The sequence below is a fragment of the Scyliorhinus torazame genome, unplaced genomic scaffold, assembly GCF_047496885.1.
Source record: "Scyliorhinus torazame isolate Kashiwa2021f unplaced genomic scaffold, sScyTor2.1 scaffold_1068, whole genome shotgun sequence".
In the NCBI taxonomy this organism is placed as follows: domain Eukaryota; kingdom Metazoa; phylum Chordata; class Chondrichthyes; order Carcharhiniformes; family Scyliorhinidae; genus Scyliorhinus; species Scyliorhinus torazame.
The window spans coordinates 31,928-56,910 of record NW_027308795.1 but is presented as its reverse complement, the minus strand read 5'-3'; the positions used below and the strand labels follow the sequence as shown (position 1 = coordinate 56,910).

The following is a 24,983-nucleotide window of genomic DNA, read 5'->3' as shown; positions in this document are numbered from 1 at the left end:
ATCTACAGGTGCAGCAGCCCTTCTTTTCATTTTTCAAAACGCCCAGAACCTGGATCTTTGCATTCTCTTCGGCACCTGCTGGCCACCAGGGTATTCCTTTCACTACAATGCATCCAAACTCCCAGAACACAATTCAAAGTACAAGTAGACATCTGTCAGTCGGACACACCTCCTCATTGCCCCTGCACAGTCATCCCAGCAGCAACTTTCAGCTCGTGTCTAATTCAATCCACATCGTTGCACTTTCGGCTGCTACTGTCATCATCTAAATTGAAATCCCTTCAAATAAAGCTCACCCGTTGCTTTGAGGACTTGCTGATGGAGACAAGCGTCTACTGTATGTGGGCAGCAGGCTGACACTAGCAGGACTTCCCTGCTGATCTCCGAGACACATGGAGATAGGTGTGCAGCGTATCCAGTGAAGCAAGTCATTTTGCGTTGTGCCATGATGCTGTGAATTACTTCACCTTCTAGACCCTGCGCTTTTATTGTGAGAGGCAGTCCATAATTCTATTCCTATTACCAGTCAAGCTCACCACTTCTTTTGGCCAGGTCACACAGCTCCAAGTTAAGAATGTGCTGTTGCACACAAATTGGATAGAGATTAAAATTTACAGACAGTTGCAACTATGAAGATTATTGAATTTTAGCAAGCGTCAAAGATGCACAGCCGAGGCAATTAAGGAAATTAAATGTGTGCATGATCTGCCCCTATCTCTGAGGTTGAATGAATGTCTTTCAAATAGAAAGTCAGTCACTCAGCTCACTGACGTCTAAGGGGTTCTCCTGAATGGCCTTCCAGACAAAGTCAGCAAATAGGTGCATTTGCAAGGTTCGCTAAGGCAGAATTGAGTGTTTGTCTGAAATTGCAATGCAAGGAGGAGGGAAAGCTTTGATCTGCAGTTTGCATCATGAAACGTTGAATTGAAAGTAGCACAGACTCCTGCTATGGAGTTCTGTTAATGGCTCAAAGTCTCACATAGCAGCAACATGCAGAGTGAGATGAAGCGTCAAATCGCTAATGGCATGTGGGAAATAACCAGAAAAGAACACCTGCATGCGACCTCTCCTTCGATAGCTCAGCTGGTAGAGCGGAGGACTGTAGATCATTCAAACTGATATCCCTAGGTCACTGGTTTAATTCTGGCTCGAAGGAAGCTCCCCTTCCCTTTTTCAACAAAAAACATTCCAAGCGCAACTAAACACATGACACCCATTCAAACTCTTCTCTTTACATTACTCCTTCGCATATTCATCTACAGGCGCAGCAGCCCTTCTTTTCATTTTTCAAAACGCCCAGAACCTGGCTCTTTGCATTCTCTTCGGCACCTGCTGGCCACCAGGGTATTCCTTTGGCTACAATGCATCCAAACTCCCAGAACACAATTCAAAGTACAAGTAGAAATCTGTCAGTCGGACACACCTCCTCACTGCCCCTGCACAGTCATCCCAGCAGCAACTTTCAGCTCGTGTCTAATTCAATCCATATCATTGCACTCTTGGCTGCTTCTGTCATCATGCGAATTGAAATCCCTTCAGATGAAGCTCACCCGTTGCTTTGAAGACTTGCTGATGGAGACAAGCGTCTACTGTATTTGGGCAGCAGGCTGACACTAGCAGGACTTCCCTGCTGATCTCCGAGCCACTTGGAGATAGGCGTGCAGCGTAGCCAGTGAAGCAAGTCATTGTGCGTTGTGCCATGATGCAGTGAATTACATCAACTTCTAGACCCTGCGCTTTTATTGTGAGAGGCAGTCCATTATTCTATTCCTATTACCAGTCAAGCTCATCTCTTCTTTTGGCCAGGTCACACAGCTCCAAGTTTATAATGTGCTGTTGCACACAAATTGGAGGGAGTTTAAAATTTACAGACAGTTGCAACTATGAAGATTATTGAATTTTAGCAAGCGTCAAAGATGCACAGCCGAGGCAATTAAGGAAATTAAATGTGTGCATGATCTGCCCCTATCTCTGAGGTTGATTGAATGTCTTTCAAATGGAAAGTCAGTCACTCAGCTCACTGACATGTGAGGGCATCTCCTGAATGGCCTTCCAGACAAAGTCAGCAAATAGGTGCATTTGCAAGGTTCGCTATGGCAGAATTGAGTGTTTGTCTGAAATTGCAATGCAAGGAGGAGGGAAAGCTTTGATCTGCAGTTTGCATCATGAAACGTTGAATTGAAAGTAGCACAGACTCTTGCTATGGAGTTCTGTTAATAGCTCAAAGTCTCACATAGCAGCAACATGCAGAGTGAGATGAAGCGTCAAATCGCTAATGGCATGTGAGAAATAACCAGAAAAGAACAACTGCACGTGGCCTCTCCTTCGATAGCTCAGCTGGTAGAGCGGAGGACTGTAGATCATTCAAACTGACATCCTTAAGTCGCTGGTACAATTCTGGCTCGAAGGAAGCTCCCCTTCCCTTTGTCAACAAACAACATTCCAAGCGCAACTAAACGCATGACACGCATTCAAACTCTTCTCTTTACATTACTCCTTCGCATATTCATCTACAGGTGCAGCAGCCCTTCTTTTCATTTTTCAAAACGCCCAGAACCTGGATCTTTGCATTCTCTTCGGCACCTGCTGGCCACCTGGGTATTCCTTTCACTACAATGCATCCAAACTCCCAGAACACAATTCAAAGCACAAGTAGACATCTGTCAGTCGGACACACCTCCTCATTGCCCCTGCACAGTCATCCCAGCAGCAACTTTCAGCTCGTGTCTAATTCAATCCACATCATTGCACTTTCGGCTGCTACTGTCATCATCTAAATTGAAATCCTTTCAAATGAAGCTCACCCGTTGCTTTGAGGACTTGCTGATGGAGACAAGCGTCTACTGTATGTGGGCAGCAGGCTGACACTAGCAGGACTTCCCTGCTGATCTCCGAGACACATGGAGATAGGTGTGCAGCGTATCCAGTGAAGCAAGTCATTGTGCGTTGTGCCATGATGCTGTGAATTACTTCACCTTCTAGACCCTGCGCTTTTATTGTGAGAGGCAGTCCATTATTCTATTCCTATTACCAGTCAAGCTCACCACTTCTTTTGGCCAGGTCACACAGCTCCAAGTTAAGAATGTGCTGTTGCACACAAATTGGAGGGAGATTAAAATTTACAGACAGTTGCAACTATGAAGATTATTGAATTTTAGCAAGCGTCAAAGATGCACAGCCGAGGCAATTAAGGAAATTAAATGTGTGCATGATCTGCCCCTATCTCTGAGGTTGAATGAATGTCTTTCAAATAGAAAGTCAGTCACTCAGCTCACTGACGTCTAAGGGGTTCTCCTGAATGGCCTTCCAGACAAAGTCAGCAAATAGGTGCATTTGCAAGGTTCGCTAAGGCAGAATTGAGTGTTTGTCTGAAATTGCAATGCAAGGAGGAGGGAAAGCTTTGATCTGCAGTTTGCATCATGAAACGTTGAATTGAAAGTAGCACAGACTCCTGCTATGGAGTTCTGTTAATGGCTCAAAGTCTCACATAGCAGCAACATGCAGAGTGAGATGAAGCGTCAAATCGCTAATGGCATGTGGGAAATAACCAGAAAAGAACACCTGCATGCGACCTCTCCTTCGATAGCTCAGCTGGTAGAGCGGAGGACTGTAAATCATTCAAACTGACATCCTTAGGTCGCTGGTTCAATTCCGGCTCGAAGGAAGCTCCCCTTCCCTTTTTCAACAAACAACATTCCAAGCGCAACTAAACGCATGACACGCATTCAAACTCTTCTCTTTACATTACTCCTTCGCATATTCATCTACAGGTGCAGCAGCCCTTCTTTTCATTTTTCAAAACGCCCAGAACCTGGATCTTTGCATTCTCTTCGGCACCTGCTGGCCACCAGGGTATTCCTTTCACTACAATGCATCCAAACTCCCAGAACACAATTCAAAGTACAAGTAGACATCTGTCAGTCGGACACACCTCCTCATTGCCCCTGCACAGTCATCCCAGCAGCAACTTTCAGCTCGTGTCTAATTCAATCCACATCATTGCACTTTCGGCTGCTACTGTCATCATCTAAATTGAAATCCCTTCAAATGAAGCTCACCCGTTGCTTTGAGGACTTGCTGATGGAGACAAGCGTCTACTGTATGTGGGCAGCAGGCTGACACTAGCAGGACTTCCCTGCTGATCTCCGAGACACATGGAGATAGGTGTGCAGCGTATCCAGTGAAGCAAGTCATTTTGCGTTGTGCCATGATGCTGTGAATTACTTCACCTTCTAGACCCTGCGCTTTTATTGTGAGAGGCAGTCCATAATTCTATTCCTATTACCAGTCAAGCTCACCACTTCTTTTGGCCAGGTCACACAGCTCCAAGTTAAGAATGTGCTGTTGCACACAAATTGGATAGAGATTAAAATTTACAGACAGTTGCAACTATGAAGATTATTGAATTTTAGCAAGCGTCAAAGATGCACAGCCGAGGCAATTAAGGAAATTAAATGTGTGCATGATCTGCCCCTATCTCTGAGGTTGAATGAATGTCTTTCAAATAGAAAGTCAGTCACTCAGCTCACTGACGTCTAAGGGGTTCTCCTGAATGGCCTTCCAGACAAAGTCAGCAAATAGGTGCATTTGCAAGGTTCGCTAAGGCAGAATTGAGTGTTTGTCTGAAATTGCAATGCAAGGAGGAGGGAAAGCTTTGATCTGCAGTTTGCATCATGAAACGTTGAATTGAAAGTAGCACAGACTCCTGCTATGGAGTTCTGTTAATGGCTCAAAGTCTCACATAGCAGCAACATGCAGAGTGAGATGAAGCGTCAAATCGCTAATGGCATGTGGGAAATAACCAGAAAAGAACACCTGCATGCGACCTCTCCTTCGATAGCTCAGCTGGTAGAGCGGAGGACTGTAGATCATTCAAACTGATATCCCTAGGTCACTGGTTCAATTCTGGCTCGAAGGAAGCTCCCCTTCCCTTTTTCAACAAAAAACATTCCAAGCGCAACTAAACACATGACACCCATTCAAACTCTTCTCTTTACATTACTCCTTCGCATATTCATCTACAGGCGCAGCAGCCCTTCTTTTCATTTTTCAAAACGCCCAGAACCTGGCTCTTTGCATTCTCTTCGGCACCTGCTGGCCACCAGGGTATTCCTTTGGCTACAATGCATCCAAACTCCCAGAACACAATTCAAAGTACAAGTAGAAATCTGTCAGTCGGACACACCTCCTCACTGCCCCTGCACAGTCATCCCAGCAGCAACTTTCAGCTCGTGTCTAATTCAATCCATATCATTGCACTCTTGGCTGCTTCTGTCATCATGCGAATTGAAATCCCTTCAGATGAAGCTCACCCGTTGCTTTGAAGACTTGCTGATGGAGACAAGCGTCTACTGTATTTGGGCAGCAGGCTGACACTAGCAGGACTTCCCTGCTGATCTCCGAGCCACTTGGAGATAGGCGTGCAGCGTAGCCAGTGAAGCAAGTCATTGTGCGTTGTGCCATGATGCAGTGAATTACATCAACTTCTAGACCCTGCGCTTTTATTGTGAGAGGCAGTCCATTATTCTATTCCTATTACCAGTCAAGCTCATCTCTTCTTTTGGCCAGGTCACACAGCTCCAAGTTTATAATGTGCTGTTGCACACAAATTGGAGGGAGTTTAAAATTTACAGACAGTTGCAACTATGAAGATTATTGAATTTTAGCAAGCGTCAAAGATGCACAGCCGAGGCAATTAAGGAAATTAAATGTGTGCATGATCTGCCCCTATCTCTGAGGTTGATTGAATGTCTTTCAAATGGAAAGTCAGTCACTCAGCTCACTGACATGTGAGGGCATCTCCTGAATGGCCTTCCAGACAAAGTCAGCAAATAGGTGCATTTGCAAGGTTCGCTATGGCAGAATTGAGTGTTTGTCTGAAATTGCAATGCAAGGAGGAGGGAAAGCTTTGATCTGCAGTTTGCATCATGAAACGTTTCATTGAAAGTAGCACAGACTCTTGCTATGGAGTTCTGTTAATGGCTCAAAGTCTCACATAGCAGCAACATGCAGAGTGAGATGAAGCGTCAAATCGCTAATGGCATGTGAGAAATAACCAGAAAAGAACAACTTCACGTGGCCTCTCCTTCGATAGCTTAGCTGGTAGAGCGGAGGACTGTAGATCATTCAAACTGACATCCTTAGGTCGCTGGTTCAATTCCGGCTTGAAGGAAGCTCCCCTTCCCTTTTTCAACAAACAACATTCCAAGCGCAACTAAACGCATGACACGCATTCAAACTCTTCTCTTTACATTACTCCTTCGCATATTCATCTACAGGTGCAGCAGCCCTTCTTTTCATTTTTCAAAACGCCCAGAACCTGGATCTTTGCATTCTCTTCGGCACCTGCTGGCCACCAGGGTATTCCTTTCACTACAATGCATCCAAACTCCCAGAACACAATTCAAAGTACAAGTAGACATCTGTCAGTCGGACACACCTCCTCATTGCCCCTGCACAGTCATCCCAGCAGCAACTTTCAGCTCGTGTCTAATTCAATCCACATCGTTGCACTTTCGGCTGCTACTGTCATCATCTAAATTGAAATCCCTTCAAATGAAGCTCACCCGTTGCTTTGAGGACTTGCTGATGGAGACAAGCGTCTACTGTATGTGGGCAGCAGGCTGACACTAGCAGGACTTCCCTGCTGATCTCCGAGACACATGGAGATAGGTGTGCAGCGTATCCAGTGAAGCAAGTCATTTTGCGTTGTGCCATGATGCTGTGAATTACTTCACCTTCTAGACCCTGCGCTTTTATTGTGAGAGGCAGTCCATAATTCTATTCCTATTACCAGTCAAGCTCACCACTTCTTTTGGCCAGGTCACACAGCTCCAAGTTAAGAATGTGCTGTTGCACACAAATTGGATAGAGATTAAAATTTACAGACAGTTGCAACTATGAAGATTATTGAATTTTAGCAAGCGTCAAAGATGCACAGCCGAGGCAATTAAGGAAATTAAATGTGTGCATGATCTGCCCCTATCTCTGAGGTTGAATGAATGTCTTTCAAATAGAAAGTCAGTCACTCAGCTCACTGACGTCTAAGGGGTTCTCCTGAATGGCCTTCCAGACAAAGTCAGCAAATAGGTGCATTTGCAAGGTTCGCTCAGGCAGAATTGAGTGTTTGTCTGAAATTGCAATGCAAGGAGGAGGGAAAGCTTTGATCTGCAGTTTGCATCATGAAACGTTGAATTGAAAGTAGCACAGACTCCTGCTATGGAGTTCTGTTAATGGCTCAAAGTCTCACATAGCAGCAACATGCAGAGTGAGATGAAGCGTCAAATCGCTAATGGCATGTGGGAAATAACCAGAAAAGAACACCTGCATGCGACCTCTCCTTCGATAGCTCAGCTGGTAGAGCGGAGGACTGTAGATCATTCAAACTGATATCCCTAGGTCACTGGTTCAATTCTGGCTTGAAGGAAGCTCCCCTTCCCTTTTTCAACAAAAAACATTCCAAGCGCAACTAAACACATGACACCCATTCAAACTCTTCTCTTTACATTACTCCTTCGCATATTCATCTACAGGCGCAGCAGCCCTTCTTTTCATTTTTCAAAACGCCCAGAACCTGGCTCTTTGCATTCTCTTCGGCACCTGCTGGCCACCAGGGTATTCCTTTGGCTACAATGCATCCAAACTCCCAGAACACAATTCAAAGTACAAGTAGAAATCTGTCAGTCGGACACACCTCCTCACTGCCCCTGCACAGTCATCCCAGCAGCAACTTTCAGCTCGTGTCTAATTCAATCCATATCATTGCACTCTTGGCTGCTTCTGTCATCATGCGAATTGAAATCCCTTCAGATGAAGCTCACCCGTTGCTTTGAAGACTTGCTGATGGAGACAAGCGTCTACTGTATTTGGGCAGCAGGCTGACACTAGCAGGACTTCCCTGCTGATCTCCGAGCCACTTGGAGATAGGCGTGCAGCGTAGCCAGTGAAGCAAGTCATTGTGCGTTGTGCCATGATGCAGTGAATTACATCAACTTCTAGACCCTGCGCTTTTATTGTGAGAGGCAGTCCATTATTCTATTCCTATTACCAGTCAAGCTCATCTCTTCTTTTGGCCAGGTCACACAGCTCCAAGTTTATAATGTGCTGTTGCACACAAATTGGAGGGAGTTTAAAATTTACAGACAGTTGCAACTATGAAGATTATTGAATTTTAGCAAGCGTCAAAGATGCACAGCCGAGGCAATTAAGGAAATTAAATGTGTGCATGATCTGCCCCTATCTCTGAGGTTGATTGAATGTCTTTCAAATGGAAAGTCAGTCACTCAGCTCACTGACATGTGAGGGCATCTCCTGAATGGCCTTCCAGACAAAGTCAGCAAATAGGTGCATTTGCAAGGTTCGCTATGGCAGAATTGAGTGTTTGTCTGAAATTGCAATGCAAGGAGGAGGGAAAGCTTTGATCTGCAGTTTGCATCATGAAACGTTGAATTGAAAGTAGCACAGACTCTTGCTATGGAGTTCTGTTAATGGCTCAAAGTCTCACATAGCAGCAACATGCAGAGTGAGATGAAGCGTCAAATCGCTAATGGCATGTGAGAAATAACCAGAAAAGAACAACTTCACGTGGCCTCTCCTTCGATAGCTTAGCTGGTAGAGCGGAGGACTGTAGATCATTAAAACTGACATCCTTAGGTCGCTGGTTCAATTCCGGCTCGAAGGAAGCTCCCCTTCCCTTTTTCAACAAACAACATTCCAAGCGCAACTAAACGCATGACACGCATTCAAACTCTTCTCTTTACATTACTCCTTCGCATATTCATCTACAGGTGCAGCAGCCCTTCTTTTCATTTTTCAAAACGCCCAGAACCTGGATCTTTGCATTCTCTTCGGCACCTGCTGGCCACCAGGGTATTCCTTTCACTACAATGCATCCAAACTCCCAGAACACAATTCAAAGTACAAGTAGACATCTGTCAGTCGGACACACCTCCTCATTGCCCCTGCACAGTCATCCCAGCAGCAACTTTCAGCTCGTGTCTAATTCAATCCACATCGTTGCACTTTCGGCTGCTACTGTCATCATCTAAATTGAAATCCCTTCAAATGAAGCTCACCCGTTGCTTTGAGGACTTGCTGATGGAGACAAGCGTCTACTGTATGTGGGCAGCAGGCTGACACTAGCAGGACTTCCCTGCTGATCTCCGAGACACATGGAGATAGGTGTGCAGCGTATCCAGTGAAGCAAGTCATTTTGCGTTGTGCCATGATGCTGTGAATTACTTCACCTTCTAGACCCTGCGCTTTTATTGTGAGAGGCAGTCCATAATTCTATTCCTATTACCAGTCAAGCTCACCACTTCTTTTGGCCAGGTCACACAGCTCCAAGTTAAGAATGTGCTGTTGCACACAAATTGGATAGAGATTAAAATTTACAGACAGTTGCAACTATGAAGATTATTGAATTTTAGCAAGCGTCAAAGATGCACAGCCGAGGCAATTAAGGAAATTAAATGTGTGCATGATCTGCCCCTATCTCTGAGGTTGAATGAATGTCTTTCAAATAGAAAGTCAGTCACTCAGCTCACTGACGTCTAAGGGGTTCTCCTGAATGGCCTTCCAGACAAAGTCAGCAAATAGGTGCATTTGCAAGGTTCGCTAAGGCAGAATTGAGTGTTTGTCTGAAATTGCAATGCAAGGAGGAGGGAAAGCTTTGATCTGCAGTTTGCATCATGAAACGTTGAATTGAAAGTAGCACAGACTCCTGCTATGGAGTTCTGTTAATGGCTCAAAGTCTCACATAGCAGCAACATGCAGAGTGAGATGAAGCGTCAAATCGCTAATGGCATGTGGGAAATAACCAGAAAAGAACACCTGCATGCGACCTCTCCTTCGATAGCTCAGCTGGTAGAGCGGAGGACTGTAGATCATTCAAACTGATATCCCTAGGTCACTGGTTTAATTCTGGCTCGAAGGAAGCTCCCCTTCCCTTTTTCAACAAAAAACATTCCAAGCGCAACTAAACACATGACACCCATTCAAACTCTTCTCTTTACATTACTCCTTCGCATATTCATCTACAGGCGCAGCAGCCCTTCTTTTCATTTTTCAAAACGCCCAGAACCTGGCTCTTTGCATTCTCTTCGGCACCTGCTGGCCACCAGGGTATTCCTTTGGCTACAATGCATCCAAACTCCCAGAACACAATTCAAAGTACAAGTAGAAATCTGTCAGTCGGACACACCTCCTCACTGCCCCTGCACAGTCATCCCAGCAGCAACTTTCAGCTCGTGTCTAATTCAATCCATATCATTGCACTCTTGGCTGCTTCTGTCATCATGCGAATTGAAATCCCTTCAGATGAAGCTCACCCGTTGCTTTGAAGACTTGCTGATGGAGACAAGCGTCTACTGTATTTGGGCAGCAGGCTGACACTAGCAAGACTTCCCTGCTGATCTCCGAGCCACTTGGAGATAGGCGTGCAGCGTAGCCAGTGAAGCAAGTCATTGTGCGTTGTGCCATGATGCAGTGAATTACATCAACTTCTAGACCCTGCGCTTTTATTGTGAGAGGCAGTCCATTATTCTATTCCTATTACCAGTCAAGCTCATCTCTTCTTTTGGCCAGGTCACACAGCTCCAAGTTTATAATGTGCTGTTGCACACAAATTGGAGGGAGTTTAAAATTTACAGACAGTTGCAACTATGAAGATTATTGAATTTTAGCAAGCGTCAAAGATGCACAGCCGAGGCAATTAAGGAAATTAAATGTGTGCATGATCTGCCCCTATCTCTGAGGATGATTGAATGTCTTTCAAATGGAAAGTCAGTCACTCAGCTCACTGACATGTGAGGGCATCTCCTGAATGGCCTTCCAGACAAAGTCAGCAAATAGGTGCATTTGCAAGGTTCGCTATGGCAGAATTGAGTGTTTGTCTGAAATTGCAATGCAAGGAGGAGGGAAAGCTTTGATCTGCAGTTTGCATCATGAAACGTTGAATTGAAAGTAGCACAGACTCTTGCTATGGAGTTCTGTTAATGGCTCAAAGTCTCACATAGCAGCAACATGCAGAGTGAGATGAAGCGTCAAATCGCTAATGGCATGTGAGAAATAACCAGAAAAGAACAACTTCACGTGGCCTCTCCTTCGATAGCTTAGCTGGTAGAGCGGAGGACTGTAGATCATTCAAACTGACATCCTTAGGTCGCTGGTTCAATTCCGGCACGAAGGAAGCTCCCCTTCCCTTTTTCAACAAACAACATTCCAAGCGCAACTAAACGCATGACACGCATTCAAACTCTTCTCTTTACATTACTCCTTCGCATATTCATCTACAGGTGCAGCAGCCCTTCTTTTCATTTTTCAAAACGCCCAGAACCTGGATCTTTGCATTCTCTTCGGCACCTGCTGGCCACCAGGGTATTCCTTTCACTACAATGCATCCAAACTCCCAGAACACAATTCAAAGTACAAGTAGACATCTGTCAGTCGGACACACCTCCTCATTGCCCCTGCACAGTCATCCCAGCAGCAACTTTCAGCTCGTGTCTAATTCAATCCACATCGTTGCACTTTCGGCTGCTACTGTCATCATCTAAATTGAAATCCCTTCAAATGAAGCTCACCCGTTGCTTTGAGGACTTGCTGATGGAGACAAGCGTCTACTGTATGTGGGCAGCAGGCTGACACTAGCAGGACTTCCCTGCTGATCTCCGAGACACATGGAGATAGGTGTGCAGCGTATCCAGTGAAGCAAGTCATTGTGCGTTGTGCCATGATGCTGTGAATTACTTCACCTTCTAGACCCTGCGCTTTTATTGTGAGAGGCAGTCCATAATTCTATTCCTATTACCAGTCAAGCTCACCACTTCTTTTGGCCAGGTCACACAACTCCAAGTTAAGAATGTGCTGTTGCACACAAATTGGAGGGAGATTAAAATTTACAGACAGTTGCAACTATGAAGATTATTGAATTTTAGCAAGCGTCAAAGATGCACAGCCGAGGCAATTAAGGAAATTAAATGTGTGCATGATCTGCCCCTATCTCTGAGGTTGAATGAATGTCTTTCAAATAGAAAGTCAGTCACTCAGCTCACTGACGTCTAAGGGGTTCTCCTGAATGGCCTTCCAGACAAAGTCAGCAAATAGGTGCATTTGCAAGGTTCGCTAAGGCAGAATTGAGTGTTTGTCTGAAATTGCAATGCAAGGAGGAGGGAAAGCTTTGATCTGCAGTTTGCATCATGAAACGTTGAATTGAAAGTAGCACAGACTCCTGCTATGGAGTTCTGTTAATGGCTCAAAGTCTCACATAGCAGCAACATGCAGAGTGAGATGAAGCGTCAAATCGCTAATGGCATGTGGGAAATAACCAGAAAAGAACACCTGCATGCGACCTCTCCTTCGATAGCTCAGCTGGTAGAGCGGAGGACTGTAGATCATTCAAACTGATATCCCTAGGTCACTGGTTCAATTCTGGCTCGAAGGAAGCTCCCCTTCCCTTTTTCAACAAAAAACATTCCAAGCGCAACTAAACACATGACACCCATTCAAACTCTTCTCTTTACAATACTCCTTTGCATATTCATCTACAGGCGCAGCAGCCCTTCTTTTCATTTTTCAAAACGCCCAGAACCTGGCTCTTTGCATTCTCTTCGGCACCTGCTGGCCACCAGGGTATTCCTTTGGCTACAATGCATCCAAACTCCCAGAACACAATTCAAAGTACAAGTAGAAATCTGTCAGTCGGACACACCTCCTCACTGCCCCTGCACAGTCATCCCAGCAGCAACTTTCAGCTCGTGTCTAATTCAATCCATATCATTGCACTCTTGGCTGCTTCTGTCATCATGCGAATTGAAATCCCTTCAGATGAAGCTCACCCGTTGCTTTGAAGACTTGCTGATGGAGACAAGCGTCTACTGTATTTGGGCAGCAGGCTGACACTAGCAGGACTTCCCTGCTGATCTCCGAGCCACTTGGAGATAGGCGTGCAGCGTAGCCAGTGAAGCAAGTCATTGTGCGTTGTGCCATGATGCAGTGAATTACATCAACTTCTAGACCCTGCGCTTTTATTGTGAGAGGCAGTCCATTATTCTATTCCTATTACCAGTCAAGCTCATCTCTTCTTTTGGCCAGGTCACACAGCTCCAAGTTTATAATGTGCTGTTGCACACAAATTGGAGGGAGTTTAAAATTTACAGACAGTTGCAACTATGAAGATTATTGAATTTTAGCAAGCGTCAAAGATGCACAGCCGAGGCAATTAAGGAAATTAAATGTGTGCATGATCTGCCCCTATCTCTGAGGTTGATTGAATGTCTTTCAAATGGAAAGTCAGTCACTCAGCTCACTGACATGTGAGGGCATCTCCTGAATGGCCTTCCAGACAAAGTCAGCAAATAGGTGCATTTGCAAGGTTCGCTAAGGCAGAATTGAGTGTTTGTCTGAAATTGCAATGCAAGCAGGAGGGAAAGCTTTGATCTGCAGTTTGCATCATGAAACGTTTCATTGAAAGTAGCACAGACTCTTGCTATGGAGTTCTGTTAATGGCTCAAAGTCTCACATAGCAGCAACATGCAGAGTGAGATGAAGCGTCAAATCGCTAATGGCATGTGAGAAATAACCAGAAAAGAACAGCTGCACGTGGCCTCTCCTTCGATAGCTCAGCTGGTAGAGCGGAGGACTGTAGATCATTCAAACTGACATTCTTAGGTCGCTGGTTCAATTCCGGCTCGAAGGAAGCTCCCCTTCCCTTTTTCAACAAACAACATTCCAAGCGCAACTAAACGCATGACACGCATTCAAACTCTTCTCTTTACATTACTCCTTCGCATATTCATCTACAGGTGCAGCAGCCCTTCTTTTCATTTTTCAAAACGCCCAGAACCTGGATCTTTGCATTCTCTTCGGCACCTGCTGGCCACCAGGGTATTCCTTTCACTACAATGCATCCAAACTCCCAGAACACAATTCAAAGTACAAGTAGACATCTGTCAGTCGGACACACCTCCTCATTGCCCCTGCACAGTCATCCCAGCAGCAACTTTCAGCTCGTGTCTAATTCAATCCACATCATTGCACTTTCGGCTGCTACTGTCATCATCTAAATTGAAATCCCTTCAAATGAAGCTCACCCGTTGCTTTGAGGACTTGCTGATGGAGACAAGCGTCTACTGTATGTGGGCAGCAGGCTGACACTAGCAGGACTTCCCTGCTGATCTCCGAGACACATGGAGATAGGTGTGCAGCGTATCCAGTGAAGCAAGTCATTGTGCGTTGTGCCATGATGCTGTGAATTACTTCACCTTCTAGACCCTGCGCTTTTATTGTGAGAGGCAGTCCATAATTCTATTCCTATTACCAGTCAAGCTCACCACTTCTTTTGGCCAGGTCACACAGCTCCAAGTTAAGAATGTGCTGTTGCACACAAATTGGAGGGAGATTAAAATTTACAGACAGTTGCAACTATGAAGATTATTGAATTTTAGCAAGCGTCAAAGATGCACAGCCGAGGCAATTAAGGAAATTAAATGTGTGCATGATCTGCCCCTATCTCTGAGGTTGAATGAATGTCTTTCAAATAGAAAGTCAGTCACTCAGCTCACTGACGTCTAAGGGGTTCTCCTGAATGGCCTTCCAGACAAAGTCAGCAAATAGGTGCATTTGCAAGGTTCGCTAAGGCAGAATTGAGTGTTTGTCTGAAATTGCAATGCAAGGAGGAGGGAAAGCTTTGATCTGCAGTTTGCATCATGAAACGTTGAATTGAAAGTAGCACAGACTCCTGCTATGGAGTTCTGTTAATGGCTCAAAGTCTCACATAGCAGCAACATGCAGAGTGAGATGAAGCGTCAAATCGCTAATGGCATGTGGGAAATAACCAGAAAAGAACACCTGCATGCGACCTCTCCTTCGATAGCTCAGCTGGTAGAGCGGAGGACTGTAGATCATTCAAACTGATATCCCTAGGTCACTGGTTCAATTCTGGCTCGAAGGAAGCTCCCCTTCCCTTTTTCAACAAAAAACATTCCAAGCGCAACTAAACACATGACACCCATTCAAACTCTTCTCTTTACAATACTCCTTTGCATATTCATCTACAGGCGCAGCAGCCCTTCTTTTCATTTTTCAAAACGCCCAGAACCTGGCTCTTTGCATTCTCTTCGGCACCTGCTGGCCACCAGGGTATTCCTTTGGCTACAATGCATCCAAACTCCCAGAACACAATTCAAAGTACAAGTAGAAATCTGTCAGTCGGACACACCTCCTCACTGCCCCTGCACAGTCATCCCAGCAGCAACTTTCAGCTCGTGTCTAATTCAATCCATATCATTGCACTCTTGGCTGCTTCTGTCATCAGGCGAATTGAAATCCCTTCAGATGAAGCTCACCCGTTGCTTTGAAGACTTGCTGATGGAGACAAGCGTCTACTGTATTTGGGCAGCAGGCTGACACTAGCAGGACTTCCCTGCTGATCTCCGAGCCACTTGGAGATAGGCGTGCAGCGTAGCCAGTGAAGCAAGTCATTGTGCGTTGTGCCATGATGCAGTGAATTACATCAACTTCTAGACCCTGCGCTTTTATTGTGAGAGGCAGTCCATTATTCTATTCCTATTACCAGTCAAGCTCATCTCTTCTTTTGGCCAGGTCACACAGCTCCAAGTTTATAATGTGCTGTTGCACACAAATTGGAGGGAGTTTAAAATTTACAGACAGTTGCAACTATGAAGATTATTGAATTTTAGCAAGCGTCAAAGATGCACAGCCGAGGCAATTAAGGAAATTAAATGTGTGCATGATCTGCCCCTATCTCTGAGGTTGATTGAATGTCTTTCAAATGGAAAGTCAGTCACTCAGCTCACTGACATGTGAGGGCATCTCCTGAATGGCCTTCCAGACAAAGTCAGCAAATAGGTGCATTTGCAAGGTTCGCTGTGGCAGAATTGAGTGTTTGTCCTAAATTGCAATGCAAGGAGGAGGGAAAGCTTTGATCTGCAGTTTGCATCATGAAACGTTTCATTGAAAGTAGCACAGACTCTTGCCATGGAGTTCTGTTAATGGCTCAAAGTCTCACATAGCAGCAACATGCAGAGTGAGATGAAGCGTCAAATCGCTAATGGCATGTGAGAAATAACCAGAAAAGAACAACTGTACGTGGCCTCTCCTTCGATAGCTCAGCTGGTAGAGCGGAGGACTGTAGATCATTCAAACTGACATCCTTAGGTCGCTGGTTCAATTCCGGCTCGAAGGAAGCTCCCCTTCCCTTTTTCAACAAACAACATTCCAAGCGCAACTAAACGCATGACACCCATTCAAACTCTTCTCTTTACATTACTCCTTCGCATATTCATCTACAGGTGCAGCAGCCCTTCTTTTCATTTTTCAAAACGCCCAGAACCTGGATCTTTGCATTCTCTTCGGCACCTGCTGGCCACCAGGGTATTCCTTTCACTACAATGCATCCAAACTCCCAGAACACAATTCAAAGTACAAGTAGACATCTGTCAGTCGGACACACCTCCTCATTGCCCCTGCACAGTCATCCCAGCAGCAACTTTCAGCTCGTGTCTAATTCAATCCACATCATTGCACTTTCGGCTGCTACTGTCATCAGGCGAATTGAAATCCCTTCAGATGAAGCTCACCCGTTGCTTTGAGGACTTGCTGATGGAGACAAGCGTCTACTGTATGTGGGCAGCAGGCTGACACTAGCAGGACTTCCCTGCTGATCTCCGAGACACATGGAGATAGGTGTGCAGCGTATCCAGTGAAGCAAGTCATTGTGCGTTGTGCCATGATGCTGTGAATTACTTCACCTTCTAGACCCTGCGCTTTTATTGTGAGAGGCAGTCCATAATTCTATTCCTATTACCAGTCAAGCTCACCACTTCTTTTGGCCAGGTCACACAGCTCCAAGTTAAGAATGTGCTGTTGCACACAAATTGGAGGGAGATTAAAATTTACAGACAGTTGCAACTATGAAGATTATTGAATTTTAGCAAGCGTCAAAGATGCACAGCCGAGGCAATTAAGGAAATTAAATGTGTGCATGATCTGCCCCTATCTCTGAGGTTGAATGAATGTCTTTCAAATAGAAAGTCAGTCACTCAGCTCACTGACGTCTAAGGGGTTCTCCTGAATGGCCTTCCAGACAAAGTCAGCAAATAGGTGCATTTGCAAGGTTCGCTAAGGCAGAATTGAGTGTTTGTCTGAAATTGCAATGCAAGGAGGAGGGAAAGCTTTGATCTGCAGTTTGCATCATGAAACGTTGAATTGAAAGTAGCACAGACTCCTGCTATGGAGTTCTGTTAATGGCTCAAAGTCTCACATAGCAGCAACATGCAGAGTGAGATGAAGCGTCAAATCGCTAATGGCATGTGGGAAATAACCAGAAAAGAACACCTGCATGCGACCTCTCCTTCGATAGCTCAGCTGGTAGAGCGGAGGACTGTAGATCATTCAAACTGATATCCCTAGGTCACTGGTTCAATTCTGGCTCGAAGGAAGCTCCCCTTCCCTTTTTCAACAAAAAACATTCCAAGCGCAACTAAACACATGACACCCATTCAAACTCTTCTCTTTACAATACTCCTTTGCATATTCATCTACAGGCGCAGCAGCCCTTCTTTTCATTTTTCAAAACGCCCAGAACCTGGCTCTTTGCATTCTCTTCGGCACCTGCTGGCCACCAGGGTATTCCTTTGGCTACAATGCATCCAAACTCCCAGAACACAATTCAAAGTACAAGTAGAAATCTGTCAGTCGGACACACCTCCTCACTGCCCCTGCACAGTCATCCCAGCAGCAACTTTCAGCTCGTGTCTAATTCAATCCATATCATTGCACTCTTGGCTGCTTCTGACATCATCCGAATTGAAATCCCTTCAGATGAAGCTCACCCGTTGCTTTGAAGACTTGCTGATGGAGACAAGCGTCTACTGTATTTGGGCAGCAGGCTGACACTAGCAGGACTTCCCTGCTGATCTCCGAGCCACTTGGAGATAGGCGTGCAGCGTAGCCAGTGAAGCAAGTCATTGTGCGTTGTGCCATGATGCAGTGAATTACATCAACTTCTAGACCCTGCGCTTTTATTGTGAGAGGCAGTCCATTATTCTATTCCTTTTACCAGTCAAGCTCATCTCTTCTTTTGGCCAGGTCACACAGCTCCAAGTTTATAATGTGCTGTTGCACACAAATTGGAGGGAGTTTAAAATTTACAGACAGTTGCAACTATGAAGATTATTGAATTTTAGCAAGCGTCAAAGATGCACAGCCGAGGCAATTAAGGAAATTAAATGTGTGCATGATCTGCCCCTATCTCTGAGGTTGATTGAATGTCTTTCAAATGGAAAGTCAGTCACTCAGCTCACTGACATGTGAGGGCATCTCCTGAATGGCCTTCCAGACAAAGTCAGCAAATAGGTGCATTTGCAAGGTTCGCTATGGCAGAATTGAGTGTTTGTCTGAAATTGCAATGCAAGGAGGAGGGAAAGCTTTGATCTGCAGTTTTGCATCATGAAACGTTTCATTGAAAGTAGCACAGACTCTTGCCATGGAGTTCTGTTAATGGCTCAAAGTCTCACATAGCAGCAACATGCAGAGTGAGATGAAGCGTCAAATCGCTAATGGCATGTGAGAAATAACCAGAAAAGAACAACTGCATGTGGCCTCTCCTTCGATAGCTAAGCTGGTAGAGCGGAGGACTGTAGATCATTCAAACTGACATCCTTAGGTCGCTGGTTCAATTCCGGCTCGAAGGAAGCTCCCCTTCCCTTTTTCAACAAACAACATTCCAAGCGCAACTAAACGCATGACACCCATTCAAACTCTTCTCTTTACATTACTCCTTCGCATATTCATCTACAGGTGCAGCAGCCCTTCTTTTCATTTTTCAAAACGCCCAGAACCTGGATCTTTGCATTCTCTTCGGCACCTGCTGGCCACCAGGGTATTCCTTTCACTACAATGCATCCAAACTCCCAGAACACAATTCAAAGTACAAGTAGACATCTGTCAGTCGGACACACCTCCTCATTGCCCCTGCACAGTCATCCCAGCAGCAACTTTCAGCTCGTGTCTAATTCAATCCACATCATTGCACTTTCGGCTGCTACTGTCATCATCTAAATTGAAATCCCTTCAAATGAAGCTCACCCGTTGCTTTGAGGACTTGCTGATGGAGACAAGCGTCTACTGTATGTGGGCAGCAGGCTGACACTAGCAGGACTTCCCTGCTGATCTCCGAGACACATGGAGATAGGTGTGCAGCGTATCCAGTGAAGCAAGTCATTGTGCGTTGTGCCATGATGCTGTGAATTACTTCACCTTCTAGACCCTGCGCTTTTATTGTGAGAGGCAGTCCATAATTCTATTCCTATTACCAGTCAAGCTCACCACTTCTTTTGGCCAGGTCACACAGCTCCAAGTTAAGAATGTGCTGTTGCACACAAATTGGAGGGAGATTAAAATTTACAGACAGTTGCAACTATGAAGATTATTGAATTTTAGCAAGCGTCAAAGATGCACAGCCGAGGCAATTAAGGAAATTAAATGTGTGCATGATCTGCCCCTATCTCTGAGGTTGAATGAATGTCTTTCAAATAGAAAGTCAGTCACTCAGCTCACTGACGTCTAAGGGGTTCTCCTGAATGGCCTTCCAGACAAAGTCAGCAAATAGGTGCATTTGCAAGGTTCGCTAAGGCAGAATTGAGTGTTTGTCTGAAATTGCAATGCAAGGAGGAGGGAAAGCTTTGATCTGCAGTTTGCATCATGAAACGTTGAATTGAAAGTAGCACAGACTCCTGCTATGGAGTTCTGTTAATGGCTCAAAGTCTCACATAGCAGCAACATGCAGAGTGAGATGAAGCGTCAAATCGCTAATGGCATGTGGGAAATAACCAGAAAAGAACACCTGCATGCGACCTCTCCTTCGATAGCTCAGCTGGTAGAGCGGAGGACTGTAGATCATTCAAACTGATATTCCTAGGTCACTGGTTCAATTCTGGCTCGAAGGAAGCTCCCCTTCCCTTTTTCAACAAAAAACATTCCAAGCGCAACTAAACACATGACACCCATTCAAACTCTTCTCTTTACAATACTCCTTTGCATATTCATCTACAGGCGCAGCAGCCCTTCTTTTCATTTTTCAAAACGCCCAGAACCTGGCTCTTTGCATTCTCTTCGGCACCTGCTGGCCACCAGGGTATTCCTTTGGCTACAATGCATCCAAACTCCCAGAACACAATTCAAAGTACAAGTAGAAATCTGTCAGTCGGACACACCTCCTCACTGCCCCTGCACAGTCATCCCAGCAGCAACTTTCAGCTCGTGTCTAATTCAATCCATATCATTGCACTCTTGGCTGCTTCTGTCATCCTCCAAATTGAAATCCCTTCAGATGAAGCTCACCCGTTGCTTTGAAGACTTGCTGATGGAGACAAGCGTCTACTGTATGTGGACAGCAGGCTGACACTAGCAGGACTTCCCTGCTGATCTCCGAGCCACTTGGAGATAGGCGTGCAGCGTAGCCAGTGAAGCAAGTCATTGTGCGTTGTGCCATGATGCAGTGAATTACATCAACTTCTAGACCCTGCGCTTTTATTGTGAGAGGCAGTCCATTATTCTATTCCTATTACCAGTCAAGCTCATCTCTTCTTTTGGCCAGGTCACACAGCTCCAAGTTTATAATGTGCTGTTGCACACAAATTGGAGGGAGTTTAAAATTTACAGACAGTTGCAACTATGAAGATTATTGAATTTTAGCAAGCGTCAAAGATGCACAGCCGAGGCAATTAAGGAAATTAAATGTGTGCATGATCTGCCCCTATCTCTGAGGTTGATTGAATGTCTTTCAAATGGAAAGTCAGTCACTCAGCTCACTGACATGTGAGGGCATCTCCTGAATGGCCTTCCAGACAAAGTCAGCAAATAGGTGCATTTGCAAGGTTCGCTATGGCAGAATTGAGTGTTTGTCTGAAATTGCAATGCAAGGAGGAGGGAAAGCTTTGATCTGCAGTTTGCATCATGAAACGTTTCATTGAAAGTAGCACAGACTCTTGCTATGGAGTTCTGTTAATGGCTCAAAGTCTCACATAGCAGCAACATGCAGAGTGAGATGAAGCGTCAAATCGCTAATGGCATGTGAGAAATAACCAGAAAAGAACAACTGCACGTGGCCTCTCCTTCGATAGCTCAGCTGGTAGAGCGGAGAACTGTAGATCATTCAAACTGACATCCTTAGGTCGCTGGTTCAATTCCGGCTCGAAGGAAGCTCCCCTTCCCTTTTTCAACAAACAACATTCCAAGCGCAACTAAACGCATGACACCCATTCAAACTCTTCTCTTTACATTACTCCTTCGCATATTCATCTACAGGTGCAGCAGCCCTTCTTTTCATTTTTCAAAACGCCCAGAACCTGGATCTTTGCATTCTCTTCGGCACCTGCTGGCCACCAGGGTATTCCTTTCACTACAATGCATCCAAACTCCCAGAACACAATTCAAAGTACAAGTAGACATCTGTCAGTCGGACACACCTCCTCATTGCCCCTGCACAGTCATCCCAGCAGCAACTTTCAGCTCGTGTCTAATTCAATCCACATCATTGCACTTTCGGCTGCTACTATCATCATCTAAATTGAAATCCCTTCAAATGAAGCTCACCCGTTGCTTTGAGGACTTGCTGATGGAGACAAGCGTCTACTGTATGTGGGCAGCAGGCTGACACTAGCAGGACTTCCCTGCTGATCTCCGAGACACATGGAGATAGGTGTGCAGCGTATCCAGTGAAGCAAGTCATTGTGCGTTGTGCCATGATGCTGTGAATTACTTCACCTTCTAGACCCTGCGCTTTTATTGTGAGAGGCAGTCCATAATTCTATTCCTATTACCAGTCAAGCTCACCACTTCTTTTGGCCAGGTCACACAGCTCCAAGTTAAGAATGTGCTGTTGCACACAAATTGGAGGGAGATTAAAATTTACAGACAGTTGCAACTATGAAGATTATTGAATTTTAGCAAGCGTCAAAGATGCACAGCCGAGGCAATTAAGGAAATTAAATGTGTGCATGATCTGCCCCTATCTCTGAGGTTGAATGAATGTCTTTCAAATAGAAAGTCAGTCACTCAGCTCACTGACGTCTAAGGGGTTCTCCTGAATGGCCTTCCAGACAAAGTCAGCAAATAGGTGCATTTGCAAGGTTCGCTAAGGCAGAATTGAGTGTTTGTCTGAAATTGCAATGCAAGGAGGAGGGAAAGCTTTGATCTGCAGTTTGCATCATGAAACGTTGAATTGAAAGTAGCACAGACTCCTGCTATGGAGTTCTGTTAATGGCTCAAAGTCTCACATAGCAGCAACATGCAGAGTGAGATGAAGCGTCAAATCGCTAATGGCATGTGGGAAATAACCAGAAAAGAACACCTGCATGCGACCTCTCCTTCGATAGCTCAGCTGGTAGAGCGGAGGACTGTAGATCATTCAAACTGATATCCCTAGGTCACTGGTTCAATTCTGGCTCGAAGGAAGCTCCCCTTCCCTTTTTCAACAAAAAACATTCCAAGCGCAACTAAACACATGACACCCATTCAAACTCTTCTCTTTACAATACTCCTTTGCATATTCATCTACAGGCGCAGCAGCCCTTCTTTTCATTTTTCAAAACGCCCAGAACCTGGCTCTTTGCATTCTCTTCGGCACCTGCTGGCCACCAGGGTATTCCTTTGGCTACAATGCATCCAAACTCCCAGAACACAATTCAAAGTACAAGTAGAAATCTGTCAGTCGGACACACCTCCTCACTGCCCCTGCACAGTCATCCCAGCAGCAACTTTCAGCTCGTGTCTAATTCAATCCATATCATTGCACTCTTGGCTGCTTCTGTCATCCTCCAAATTGAAATCCCTTCAGATGAAGCTCACCCGTTGCTTTGAAGACTTGCTGATGGAGACAAGCGTCTACTGTATGTGGACAGCAGGCTGACACTAGCAGGACTTCCCTGCTGATCTCCGAGCCACTTGGAGATAGGCGTGCAGCGTAGCCAGTGAAGCAAGTCATTGTGCGTTGTGCCATGATGCAGTGAATTACATCAACTTCTAGACCCTGCGCTTTTATTGTGAGAGGCAGTCCATTATTCTATTCCTATTACCAGTCAAGCTCATCTCTTCTTTTGGCCAGGTCACACAGCTCCAAGTTTATAATGTGCTGTTGCACACAAATTGGAGGGAGTTTAAAATTTACAGACAGTTGCAACTATGAAGATTATTGAATTTTAGCAAGCGTCAAAGATGCACAGCCGAGGCAATTAAGGAAATTAAATGTGTGCATGATCTGCCCCTATCTCTGAGGTTGATTGAATGTCTTTCAAATGGAAAGTCAGTCACTCAGCTCACTGACATGTGAGGGCATCTCCTGAATGGCCTTCCAGACAAAGTCAGCAAATAGGTGCATTTGCAAGGTTCGCTATGGCAGAATTGAGTGTTTGTCTGAAATTGCAATGCAAGGAGGAGGGAAAGCTTTGATCTGCAGTTTGCATCATGAAACGTTTCATTGAAAGTAGCACAGACTCTTGCTATGGAGTTCTGTTAATGGCTCAAAGTCTCACATAGCAGCAACATGCAGAGTGAGATGAAGCGTCAAATCGCTAATGGCATGTGAGAAATAACCAGAAAAGAACAACTGCACGTGGCCTCTCCTTCGATAGCTCAGCTGGTAGAGCGGAGGACTGTAGATCATTCAAACTGACATCCTTAGGTCGCTGGTTCAATTCCGGCTCGAAGGAAGCTCCCCTTCCCTTTTTCAACAAACAACATTCCAAGCGCAACTAAACGCATGACACCCATTCAAACTCTTCTCTTTACATTACTCCTTCGCATATTCATCTACAGGTGCAGCAGCCCTTCTTTTCATTTTTCAAAACGCCCAGAACCTGGATCTTTGCATTCTCTTCGGCACCTGCTGGCCACCAGGGTATTCCTTTGACTACAATGCATCCAAACTCCCAGAACACAATTCAAAGTACAAGTAGACATCTGTCAGTCGGATACACCAGCTCACTGCCCCTGCACAGTCATCCCAGCAGCAACTTTCAGCTCGTGTCTAATTCAATCCATATCATTGCACTCTTGGCTGCTTCTGTCATCCTCCGAATTGAAATCCCTTCAGATGAAGCTCACCCGTTGCTTTGAGGACTTGCTGATGGAGACAAGCGTCTACTGTATTTGGGCAGCAGGCTGACACTAGCAGGACTTCCCTGCTGATCTCCGAGCCACTTGGAGATAGGTGTGCAGCGTAGCCAGTGAAGCAAGTCATTGTGCGTTGTGCCATGATGCAGTGAATTACATCAACTTCTAGACCCTGCGCTTTTATTGTGAGAGGCAGTCCATTATTCTATTCCTATTACCAGTCAAGCTCACCTCTTCTTTTGGCCAGGTCACAGAGCTCCAAGTTAAGAATGTGCTGCTGCACACAAATTGGAGGGAGATTAAAATTTACAGACAGTTGCAACTATGAAGATTATTGAATTTTAGAAAGCGTCAAAGATGCACAGCCGTGGCATATAAGGAAATTAAATGTGTGCATGTTCTGCCCCTATCTCTGAGGTTGAATGAATGTCTTTCAAATAGAAAGTCAGTCACTCATCTCACTGACATGTGAGGGCATCTCCTGAATGGCCTTCCAGACAAAGTCAGCAAATAGGTGCATTTGCAAGGTTCGCTGAGGCAGAATTGAGTGTTTGTCTGAAATTGCAATGCAAGGAGGAGGGAAAGCTTTGATCTGCAGTTTGCATCATGAAACGTTTCATTGAAAGTAGCACAGACTCTTGCTATGGAGTTCTGTTAATGGCTCAAAGTCTCACATAGCAGCAACATGCAGAGTGAGATGAAGCGTCAAATCGCTAATGGCATTTGAGAAATAACCAGAAAAGAACAACTGCATGTGGCCTCTCCTTCGATAACTCAGCTGGTAGAGCAGAGGACTGTAGATCATTCATACTGACATCCTTAGGTCGCTGGTTCAATTCCGGCTCGAAGGA

The 24,983-nt window shown here is 45.2% G+C and overlaps 10 non-coding genes across 10 annotated transcripts; all 10 read left to right on the top strand.

The window, feature by feature from the left end:
• Positions 1-3,576: 3,576 nt before the first annotated feature.
• Positions 3,577-3,664, top strand: trnay-gua (transfer RNA tyrosine (anticodon GUA)). Its single transcript is given in 2 exon segments — positions 3,577-3,613; positions 3,629-3,664. It is a non-coding gene; the product is annotated as a tRNA-Tyr (tRNA).
• Positions 3,665-6,084: 2,420 nt separating this feature from the next.
• Positions 6,085-6,172, top strand: trnay-gua (transfer RNA tyrosine (anticodon GUA)). The gene is given in 2 exon segments: positions 6,085-6,121; positions 6,137-6,172. It is a non-coding gene; the product is annotated as a tRNA-Tyr (tRNA).
• A 2,420-nt stretch (positions 6,173-8,592) lies between these two features.
• trnay-gua (transfer RNA tyrosine (anticodon GUA)) lies at positions 8,593-8,680 on the top strand. The gene is given in 2 exon segments: positions 8,593-8,629; positions 8,645-8,680. It is a non-coding gene; the product is annotated as a tRNA-Tyr (tRNA).
• A 2,420-nt stretch (positions 8,681-11,100) lies between these two features.
• trnay-gua (transfer RNA tyrosine (anticodon GUA)) lies at positions 11,101-11,188 on the top strand. The gene is given in 2 exon segments: positions 11,101-11,137; positions 11,153-11,188. It is a non-coding gene; the product is annotated as a tRNA-Tyr (tRNA).
• A 2,420-nt stretch (positions 11,189-13,608) lies between these two features.
• trnay-gua (transfer RNA tyrosine (anticodon GUA)) lies at positions 13,609-13,696 on the top strand. Its single transcript is given in 2 exon segments — positions 13,609-13,645; positions 13,661-13,696. It is a non-coding gene; the product is annotated as a tRNA-Tyr (tRNA).
• Positions 13,697-16,116: 2,420 nt separating this feature from the next.
• trnay-gua (transfer RNA tyrosine (anticodon GUA)) lies at positions 16,117-16,204 on the top strand. The gene is given in 2 exon segments: positions 16,117-16,153; positions 16,169-16,204. It is a non-coding gene; the product is annotated as a tRNA-Tyr (tRNA).
• A 2,421-nt stretch (positions 16,205-18,625) lies between these two features.
• trnay-gua (transfer RNA tyrosine (anticodon GUA)) lies at positions 18,626-18,713 on the top strand. The gene is given in 2 exon segments: positions 18,626-18,662; positions 18,678-18,713. It is a non-coding gene; the product is annotated as a tRNA-Tyr (tRNA).
• A 2,420-nt stretch (positions 18,714-21,133) lies between these two features.
• Positions 21,134-21,221, top strand: trnay-gua (transfer RNA tyrosine (anticodon GUA)). Its single transcript is given in 2 exon segments — positions 21,134-21,170; positions 21,186-21,221. It is a non-coding gene; the product is annotated as a tRNA-Tyr (tRNA).
• Positions 21,222-23,641: 2,420 nt separating this feature from the next.
• On the top strand, positions 23,642-23,729 carry trnay-gua (transfer RNA tyrosine (anticodon GUA)). Its single transcript is given in 2 exon segments — positions 23,642-23,678; positions 23,694-23,729. It is a non-coding gene; the product is annotated as a tRNA-Tyr (tRNA).
• Positions 23,730-24,895: 1,166 nt separating this feature from the next.
• Positions 24,896-24,983, top strand: trnay-gua (transfer RNA tyrosine (anticodon GUA)). Its single transcript is given in 2 exon segments — positions 24,896-24,932; positions 24,948-24,983. It is a non-coding gene; the product is annotated as a tRNA-Tyr (tRNA).